This window comes from Thunnus maccoyii, chromosome 7, assembly GCF_910596095.1.
Source record: "Thunnus maccoyii chromosome 7, fThuMac1.1, whole genome shotgun sequence".
In the NCBI taxonomy this organism is placed as follows: domain Eukaryota; kingdom Metazoa; phylum Chordata; class Actinopteri; order Scombriformes; family Scombridae; genus Thunnus; species Thunnus maccoyii.
Genome location: NC_056539.1, coordinates 18,046,607 through 18,057,898, shown reverse-complemented (window position 1 = coordinate 18,057,898; position 11,292 = coordinate 18,046,607).

Below are 11,292 nucleotides of genomic sequence, written 5' to 3'. Positions count from 1 at the left end.
AGGAAGCAGCCCCCGTCCTGGAGAAATTTGACCTGGGCACGGGGGTCAGCAGCTTGTCACAATTATCCTTGAGGTGCTTTTACTTCCACATTGAAAAAAAAAAAAGCTGTTGTCTCCTAAAGCTCTGGGCCAATCAGGAATGTCACAGGAAAGGAAGAATCCAGTTTGCAAAACCTTTATCAGTCCATCAGCACCACTGCATGACATGGGAAGACAGCCAGACATTCTTCTCACAGGAGATCAGTCTCTTGGCTCAGCCAGTGTTTAAGTGGGTCCTCTGCCACTTCACTGTTGCTGATAGTAACCCATTTGGCAGTCAAACATGACTCGGCTGTCTGGACGAGGGCTGAGGTGGAGGCAATAAGCAAAACCAGTCACGGTAAACTTCTTAGCAGTGATTCTAGGAATATTCTGAAAGCACTTCATTCACCATATTACTCATATGGTTTCTGAGAGTTCTTCTCTTTTACATCGCTCTGAGAGATAAAGTACGTCTCTTTTACCTAGAGGTATGAATTTCAACAGAGGGATCAGGAGGTATGGTCACCTGGAAACCTGCACACCTGTACTTGAGTATGAAGTGCTTCATTGTGCTTCTGAAGGACACTGTGACAGGGCACATTGGTTGCTGCAGGGAGCTGTCACTGCCCGGTTAGAGCAGTGTTCAAAAACACAAAGTCAGGAGTAAAGCCCCCTTTTCCCTTTTGTATTTTTCAGTATTTCTGCTTCGAATAAGAGATTATGTTTTCTAGATGATTTAATAATAATAATATCTATAGTTTTAATAAAATCTAAAGTCTATGCATGATGAGTATAACAACTTACACGCATATATTTTAAAAAAGAAAAGTGGGTTGGCTTTTCTTTGATAAGTTTTACAAATTTTTGTTTAAAAAGATCATGAGGAGTGTGGTGGTAGCCGAATGGTTACAGCACATGCGACATTACAGCATTGTCCCTGGCTCAACTCCGCCTGTGGACCTTTGTTGCAGGTTGTGCTCCTTTCTCTCCCCCTTGTTTCCTGTCTGCTTCTCCACTATCAGCTGCTGATTAAAGGCAACAATGCCCAAAAAAAGATTATAATAACATAACCATATTTAGTGAAAACGTTTCACTGCTGGATGTCTTTGCACTTTAACATGTGTTGCATTTTTTAAATTTAAAGAATATAAAATTGACATCTCACATTCACATGTACTGTAATTGCATGTACAGTGTGGTAAAGAATTGTTGCCAGCCACATAGAAACAAAACATAAGTTTGGAAAAAGTTGCATTGTGTAGAAGACATAGAGTGAGATCACTTCTGCCAGCATATTGACATTTTCCAATTGAGATATTTGCCAAATTAATAGCTAATAAGCCGACAAGAGATCAATAGTCTTTCACTAAAAGTTATCATTCACTCTCTGACAAGGCCATGAGTATGCATGGCACAGCACTCAATCATTGTTAATCAATTTAAATTTCAGGACTATCCACATTACAAATGCGAAACAAATGACAATGGTTTTATCATAGATACTTCATATGATGTTTTATATACATATATATATATTTTATTATTATTTATTTTATTTTTTTTAAAATATGATTGTCTGAGTTTTTTTTGTTCCCAGGTCATGCTGTTTTTTTACCATGATTGAGTGGTGTGCCTCTGCTGTCTGCTCAGTGCATTCTGGAAAATATTCGATCCAACTGTCACTGTGACGGAATGTGCAGGAAAAGGGAACAATTCACATAATGACTCATTATTTACAGCTTTATTTGAGTGTTTTGTGTGTGTGCATGCACGTACATGTGTGTGAAAGAGAGAGAGAGAGGAATTTGGGGATTTGTTGAAACTTTTTTCAGCCTGGGGCTCGAGCAAGAGGTGACAAGGATGCAGCTTAAAGGTAATAATGTCCAGAACCCTTTTGCTGATTCAGAGCCCAGCAACGTACATCTCATTTTAATTTCCACCACTGACCACTAATCAATAGCGTTTTGCCATTTTTCATGAGAGTGGCAACAGTTTCCTTTGAAGATGCAGTTGAGGTATCTCTGAAATCAGCACTCCGTTTGTTTAACCATTTGTGGGCAGTCTGTGTTTACATGCATTCGTGTGAGTAAGGCAGCTGTTTGCTACTGTGATTGGTCTGAATCTGTTTAGACTGAGGACTGGGAGATTATAGCACCAGGCAACAATGAAGTTTAAGCTGTCTCAAAGACAAATGTACCAGTCCAGTGAATCACAACATACAAATGGCTGTACAGCAAATGAGTGAATTACAATTACTTAGGAGGGAAAATAAAAAAAGGAGTTTCACGAGACTTGGATTTGGGCTATTTCCTCCACCCCGCTCTACCAAGGCATCTCTCCTGGCTCCACTTAGCCACACTACTGTTGCTCCTCTGCCACTCTGCTGCACCTCCAGTGCCATCCTGCAACCTGCCTTTATCCACTTCTCTGTCGGTGAGGTAATTAGAACCAGAGCAGCGGGAGAGAGTCAGTGCTGGAGGGTTAGCCTTGGACCTGCCCTCTAAATTGTGAGCCACAACATCTTCTCTGTGTCTATCTTCTGGGTCAGCTAGGAGAGCTTTATAAATGACCATGCCATTGGTCATTCAGAAACAATAGTGCAGGGCAAAGTGCCACTTTACAAGTTCACATTTGTCATGGCAGTAAAATGAATGTTTTTGAGCACCAACTAAATGCTGAAATTTGCTCAAATAGTCTGTGAGATATAATTTCAGTGACTGCTAAGCTGCCATTGCTGAGGTGGTTCCTGCTTTTAATTTGCTGACAATTATTGAACAATGTGATCATTACAGTGATATTTTTACTTGGACATTTTGTTGATGGTTACTAAAAACAAACTGCTGCTAAAAACTGAAACTAAATTGCACTATTGTGCAGTTTTCCTGAGACCAACCTGGATGTTTAATGTAAAAGCTTTCAATAACTGCATGTAAATGTAGGTGGAACTACTAATACGTGTCATCTCCTGATAGACCGTAGCTAAACCCACTGATATTAAAATGTTTAAAATTTATGACTGGGTTTGGTGATTGTGGGTGTTAGTAGCATGCCATAAACAATGTCATGCTGTGATTAATGATATCCATTCATCAATAAGTTGTTTCTTTTATCAGCATTTTTATGTGCGAAGAGGCTGGAAAAGAAGTAGAAAGGTTTGAGGTAGTAGTGCAAGTAGAGTGGCGTGTACTTGAACAAAACTAGCAAAAAAAAAAAAAGTACAAGTACAGTATGCTTCCAGTATTTGCCAGACATTCTTAGTCTCATTTTAAACTATTTTTTAAATAAAAAAGTCAAGTACAAACGTAAACAAGAGATTGAACAAAAATACAAGGTAATTATTGCTACAATAAACAGCTCGATAGCAGATTTAAAAAAATACTTTGTGTGTGAAAATTGTGCTTGGTTATGGTTGGACGGTCGCAGGATTCAGTTACATAGGGAATCAGATAAAACTGAGGTAATCATTTTAAAGGTAAAATAATATTTAAAAAATATTTAGTATTTTCTCATGATTGAATAATATTTGAGTAGAAAAATGAAACACTAAGGAGGGGAATGTTTACCTATTTCAACTTTAATTGAGGACAAAATCCATTAATCCTTGTCCCCACAGAACCAAGGTGCTATAATATTCTGCTACTCATGACAAGTTTAGAACCGGGGCTTCTAGATCTTAAACCAATATATAGCTTATTATTTGAATTTATGTGCTATATACTGTCTTCTCAGGGATGGGCTGCCTAATTATCCCACAAGCTGAATGATATTGGTGTGCTTTATTAATGTTCCACAGTATTGCCAGGGACAACCAATAAATACAGCGCTGGGGATTCTACCAAATGAAATGGGTATATTTCAGTCTTTTAATGAAGCACTGTCAATGCGCACCATACCCTTATTTAAATATGCACGTGATCCTTCAAAGAGATATTATACAAAGGATGGGTAAGTGATGGTAGCTGACTTGCCTTTTACAACCAAAGAGCTGCTTTGTGCTGCCTTGGGTCCTTCTTCATAAGAAAACAACAGCATTGCATACAGATAAGATTCACCGCAACCTTTTTATTATGATGATATTGTTTGCTAGGTGGACTTAATGAGCACCTCGGGGCCCTGGCATAACTTAACTATCTTTTTCAGGGTTTCTAATCCCGTTGGAATTAATGGGAAAAGTTTACATTATGGACATGGGCATTTACAGCAATGGGTCAGGACATCAAAGTACCAGCCATGATTTCTCTCACCTTTCATTGGAACATAATGGAAAATCAAACATCATTATCAGTACATTGAGCCATAAAAGACAAATGTGTGTGTTACTGCTCACGCTGTGTTTTCCTCAGTGTTTTATGTGCTCCCTTAGGAGATGTTCGGGCCTGTTGCAGATCGGCCATAAATCCCAAACTTAGCCTTTTTTTATCGCAAAGGGAGGTTGCTGTCTGGCTGAAGATTGACCATGGCTCAGGGCTGGATTGAGACCTATATGACAGGCCCCACTGAGGACTGAATGGACAGCAATATCTGATGAATGGCCTGCCTCCTTCTTAATCACAAAGCACTCACACCAAGTGAGACAACAACCACGGGAAGTCTGGTACTGCTAGGCAAGTCCAAGGATCTCAATATACCTTTGGTGACACACTCTGACTTTGTGTGGTATATCACTGTAGTGCATGTTTCATGTCCTGTCCTGCTTAGTCAGTCCTGCAAAAGTTGCTACTTGTGTGCCTGTATGGCATCCAAATTTACAGGATAAGGCTGGTGATATTCTATATTTTTCTTACTGTCACTAAATCCCATGAAAAAACCAAAATCATCAATGAATTGATCCTACTAACAATTATTGTCTATGTATCCAAAGCTTGATATTGCTTATTTCTCTGGAGGTGCTATTGACCTCCATCGTTACAAAAACTTTTTTTTTTTTTTTAAATCACATAATGAGCCAGTTTAACATAACTTTCCTTGCGATGAGCATGGGCACAGTAGTTTATTGTAATCAGTTCTAAATACACTGTCCCGCTGCTGTAAAATTCCAAATGTGTATTAATCCATCTGAAAATAGTCCCCATCAAATGTACATTTTACTTCAGTTTGGGTAATGTTTGATACAAACTGTAGTTACCAGCTGTTTTAGGAAATTACTGTGCATATTTTAAATAAAACTATATATTTGTTACCTGTTTTACAAAGGTATTGGCTTGCAGATGAGTACTGAAAGACAGACAGACAGACGTGTTGTTGGTTTTGGCCTCTTCACAAGATTTGTTGACATTAAGAAAAATATAGAATAAAAACCAGTCTTGCCCTTGAAAATGTATGGGTTTGACTATAAATTTGAACGGTACATTTGAGCAACATTTCACAAAATGCTGTGTGCAGAATTGTTTATCTCTTCCCCCAAGCTGCAGTGTGTTTTCAAGAAAAGCTTTTCTGTATTTGATGTGAAAACAGAATGTTATTCTGCCTCCCATTTAAGAACAAATCGTAAAATGTAAATCCTAATAGTCAGAAAAAAGGCTTCTGTCAGTGGAAAAAGGTGACCCTAAATACATCCTTCAGTGGCTGCACACTGATGAGTAGAAGGGAGCAAAATTGTCCTTCAGAGCCTGTTATTATTTGAGCAAGTTATTGCAATGCACGATGCACAGTGAGCCCGGAGCATGGGTTGCATTTGCTGTACACTCCACTGCAAAATGAGACTAGTCAAGCCCTAATGTAACCAGCAAAAGCTGGATAAAAATCTATACAAACTCAATTATGAATCAATTTGAGTTTGTGTCAGACAGTCTGGTGCCAACAGAGTGGATTTTTTATTAACTTATGGTCTGGGAAGAATGAAACACTTTTCATTTGTGTACTTCAGTATGTTGCTTCATGATTCAGAGAAAGGGTGTTCACACTTTGTCTTGGAGGGACTTATCTCTCATGGAGGACTGGGTTGAGAGGGGCAGCATTTTGTGCCCTGATTGTGAAATCAAAATGGTTCATTTTCAGCTTGTTCCTTCACTGCTCAAGATTGTCAGATTATCAAGACGCTATGAGATAGGGAACTCCTGAATTTTTTGCAAAGCTGAAGGTAGCTCAACAGTTGATTGAACAATTAAAATTAAATCCCTCCCACACTGATTCATATTACCTCGATGCGGTGGTACATTTGAGTTCAGACGGATTTCTACCCTGCACCCCACTGTCCTGCTCCAGTGTATCAAACTAGGTCATACACTTGAATATTCATGATCCTCTATGACAACTCCCCGCTATTCCATGTCAAGACATATGTTAATTCTGAGATTTGCACATTTTAGCCTACTTGAAACTCTTTAATTTCACTACCTCAGGTTTTGAGCACTGTGAGAGCCAGTAAATATGATATAAAAATATATTGTACTGTTCAAGATTCATTTAATATATCTAGCATCCAGGTTTGGTGTAGATTAAGCATGTTATTTCTTTGCTTACTGGACATATGGCTGCCATTTTTGAGGGTCACTAAGGCTACAGCTGTGATAGCTTGAGATTTTATTGATTTGAACAAGATAGCCAGGTGGCCAGTGGGATTTCCAGAGAATGCTGTTGTTTTGCACATAGATAGATTGTGCTCCAATTTTCATGTGTCACTGGAGAAATGACAGTTGAATCTTGAATATTCTGAAATGTAATGGTCAGTTAGACCCACAGCTCATCAACATTACAATTCATCTGCCAGTCATTGTCCATCATATTGTTATCATCAGTCATTTGCGGTCTCTATTATATTGTAGTGTGTGTGCACACAAAACATTCGCACATGCACACAAACACACACACACACACAGGTCCCATTGGTTCCATTAAAAGTTGCCCTACAGTAGTTTGTCCTTTTTTGTCCCTAACTCATACACCTGCCACTTGCCAGGAATACCTGGTCTGTCCCTTAAGGTCAATAAAACACTAAATAATTGCCCAACAGAAATGACAGCATTTCCCCCTGACATTTAAACCCAGTGCGTGATGACCTCTCATTAGTAAGAAAGTGTGTCATATAGGATATAGTAGTTATCAATTCTTGAGTGAGAAACGGAAGCTGTGTATACCTCATCTTGGGAAATAAAACAACGCTCTTGGTAGTCATTTACTACTTTGCTGCCAAGAGCAGCATCATTAATTGGAAATGGTGTGGAATGCTTGGCATGGTCCGTTTCTAACAAGTTGACTGAGAACTGAGGCTTTCACAGCCAAACTGTGGGTGCGTTCAGCACAGAAACAGTGGGGAGGAAAGCAAATGTGATGGGAACGTGCCATGTTAGATGAAAAAGGGAAACGTTTTTAGAGGAAAGGTAGTTAGGAGAATCATAATTCTACATACAGTAGCTGTCTTGAAATATACTGTCCTGTTGTTGTTTTTTTCACTTTTCTGCTTTGCCTTTTTCTCAATCTTTGCTGTTTTTGTGCTTTTCTGGGGGTTTTTTCCCAGTCGCTCAAAATTACAACCACCCTGTTGATGTATCTTGAAGATGATTATCCACTGAGATTGGGCTTCTCTAGCTGAACACGCCCAGGGGAGCCTTATCACCCCCGCTGTAATAGACAAGAACAAAAGGAGTGGAGAGGGAAGGAGAGGAGAGAGGCAAGAATTCCACTGAGCTACAACAAAGAACACAGTCAAATCTTCACCCCCACTCCCACCCCCCACGCACCCACCCTCCCTTACATCGTCTACGGCAGCCGTTCAACCTGCTTGCCGTGAAGATAGCTCGATCCTCATCTCATCCTGGGAGAGAGATATACTGAGGCATATTGATCATAGTCTGCTTACAGCTGTCATTAATTCAGACAACTCGGAGCTTAATGAGAAGTTTTATTTCTGCCTCTCAGTTCCTTTGTTACTCAGTTGCATTAGATGTGCCCCCCTCTCCTACTTAGTGTGACATAGATGCTGCCCCTCTCCACCTCCCCCCGCCAAATCCAACATTTAAAGATTTATCTCTTAAATGAGAACCTGTGGTAAACAGGCTAATCTGTTTGGCAGCACTCACGGTCATGGCTGACTAAAACATTTGACAACACTAAGCTCCTGAATCTTCCTATCTCTCTCTGGCAAAAGGCCTCTCTCTGCCTCCCTTCAGGGCTCCTTCATTGTTAATCCTACCGATCGCATTCTTCTAGCTTTTTGCCGTGCTGCAGGGGTGTGGCCGGACTTTTGTCTCGTCTGACAGAGAGTTCATTATGTGATTGGCGAGGAGCTAATGCAATAACGCTCATCCCGTGCTGCTACCAGGGCCAAGTCCAGCCATTCATGCAGCACTCTTGTTCTTCTTCCTCTACTCTCTCCCTCTGTTTTGTGGAGGCAGCCTGCCACCTCTCCTGTGGTGACAGGTTCCCTCTGAGGTATTTAACCACTTGTCTTGCAAAACCCCTTTTAATTGAAATTACTCATTGGTTGATAAGCTTCTGGAACCTTATCAGGGTGGAGATATAGTGGTTAGGGTCTTTCATGCTGGAAGGCTGTGGTTTGCTCTTCTCGCTCTAATTGTCTTTCTCTCTTCAGTTCTCACCTCCGGTCTGTCTCTTTTTGCTGTTTATTTCTATCTGTTGCTCATTTTGTTTTCTTCTTTTTGCTTCTTCTCCACATTTTCCAGGTTTGAAAGTTGCCCAGTCAAGCATCGTGTCCTGTCTGTTCGGTGATACAGGTGCTGTTGTTGAGGCCTCGTAGCGTGCAATATACTACACGATCCAATAAGCACTTTCGTTTTTATCTGACATACACAGGCCTATGAACCACTATGACCCGCCTCCCCTGTTGTGAGCTGTCAGGAGTCACCAGTTAACAAAGCTAATGCCACTCCAGCCAGTGTCACCAGTCTTGTGTGTTTTTCAAATCTCATCAGTCAGCAGACAAACTGATCATTTATCATTCGTCTGATTCAGGAATATTACATACTGATGCAGAAGTACCATAATTAGGTCAGTAAAAATCTTATATTTAAATTCCGTCACTGTAAAAACTTGACAACCCATTCCCCACCCCCCCAGACACACACACACACACATTTTGTATTAAACAACTCAGCTTGTATTTCTCAATCAGCTTCTGCCTCGCTGAAACCATCTCTAAAGAACAATCTTCTTGGATTGGGTACCCTGGAGCATGCAGAATTCTTTTGTATAACACTGAAAGAAGAATGATGTTATCAAGTCAAAGACTTCTGCAGTGCATTGGTTTTCCAATAGAAATGCACATTAGCTTGGTTCAATATCCCCTCTTTCCAGTTGCAGCACAGCACACTGCACTTCTGAATGGGCTCCAACTCAGCAGGCTAAATTCAATATGAAAATGCAATCAGCATAAAGCAAGGTAAACAACCCCAAATGTATCCTTACTATTGCAAAGATGACATGAATACATGCATAGTAGGACGGGACTCATGAGTACACACAGCTCAAAAGACTGTGCTGTGTTCAACAAAACATCACAGCTACTGTACCTGGAAAGACAGAGTCAGGGATTTTTTTATTTTTTTGGTTTTATATTCAAATACTTCTCTTGTGTGTCAGTAAATAAACTTCAGCCTCTGCCCTGTTGAATATAATTTGAAGGCAATGCTCTGCCGAATATAATTTGATGAGCACTTACTATGCTGAAACCCACATCACACTTCAGGCCATGACACAAATGAGTAATTCAGTGGTCATTTATAATGAAGAGGCTGTTTTATCACAACTCTTGGTATGAACAAATCAATGTGACACCAGTGTTACATCTGAATTATTCATCAGCGGTTATTAGGCCCTTTCATTTACATGCACTAATTGGAACGACTGCTGCACATGCGCCTGTATGATAATAGTTATGCTTAAGCTGTCAAGTGCCTATAATGGCCAATAGATCTCTCATACTTTGTGTTTTATATGTATGTGCTTAACTATTTGATTGCTGAAATGATGTGTCAAAGTAGGGGATTATTTGATTAGCAAGCAGCACATGGCTAATATAAGCCACAAATGAGGGAACATTTTCTCTTTCACATTTTTTTGCCCCTGATTTTCCCAACATTAAATACAGACTTAATTCAGTTTCTGTTAAGTCAACCTTATGATTGCTTGTGCAATGAATTAGTATACATTCAATTTAAAATGTTGAAAATTTTGCTAAAACAGACACAAGAATTGCATAATGTAGATGTGGTTTTTCAGTTTTTCACATGATGCAACTCTATCTCCGAGGAATTATATTTATGTACTACTACTACTGTTGATAATGTATCAGTGACAACATATTTCAGTTTTTCTCTACAATATCTGCCAGGATAACTTTGACATCAGGATGGATCTCTGGTGTCAAAGTTCTCACGCTTTGTATGACCCTCCACCCTACAAATTTGGCCTTGTACATAGCCGTAGTGCTTCCTACGCCAGAAAAAATGTTGCCAGGGAACAAAATCCAAGCAGCAATTACATTTCCTTTCAAAATGTAATTGGCAAAACAAATGAGTTGTATATAAACATAATCTCTAGGAGACAGGGTTGCTGATGTGTAACAGGGCATCCATTAGGTGCAAAACAATGTTAGACTGAACATATCACATCACAGGTCCCTCTTGCCAAAGAGATAATGTATCTCAAGAGACTTCCTGGTTAAGTAAAGGTTAAATAAACATATAAAACATGTTCAGTATTTTCTATTGGTGCAGTCCAACACCAAACAGCACATTTGAAGCTGTTGGAGAAGCTGAAGCTGGAAGGTATTTTAAAGTGTGACCAGCAAGCTAAATAAAAGCCTTGGGCATTTGAAATTTATTTGATTATGTTGCAAGGAAACTAACACAACTCAGGAGTTTAGGTGGTAAAATGAGCAGATTAAAAAATGCTAGTAAAGAAAAGGGAAAGGAAAGGAAGAATGGTCTGCAGATGGAGGGGAGTGTGGAAATGTGCCAGTGCTCCGGGACGGGCGTGACTTGAGAAACACCATGTGGAGGTAGAAGGGCCCGCTGGAGCCACCTGAGCCTTGACTCTGTCTGAAACAGGAGTGCTTCGTTGACAAGCCATCACTCAGAGACTCCGACAGGGCTTTCAGCAGACCCCCGTCCTCCCTGGCCCTTCTCCCCACACCAGCCCCCTGACACACAGGCTCGAACCCTACACCACAATGTATGTCAGCACTGTCATTAGGGTAATTGCTGATTACATACACAATTGTCTCACCCAAGTCTGCCAGACGTGCATCAATCCACAACTAGGTTGTCTTACATTTGTGATGATTGGTCTGAGTGAAGATTGTTCAGGATCTTG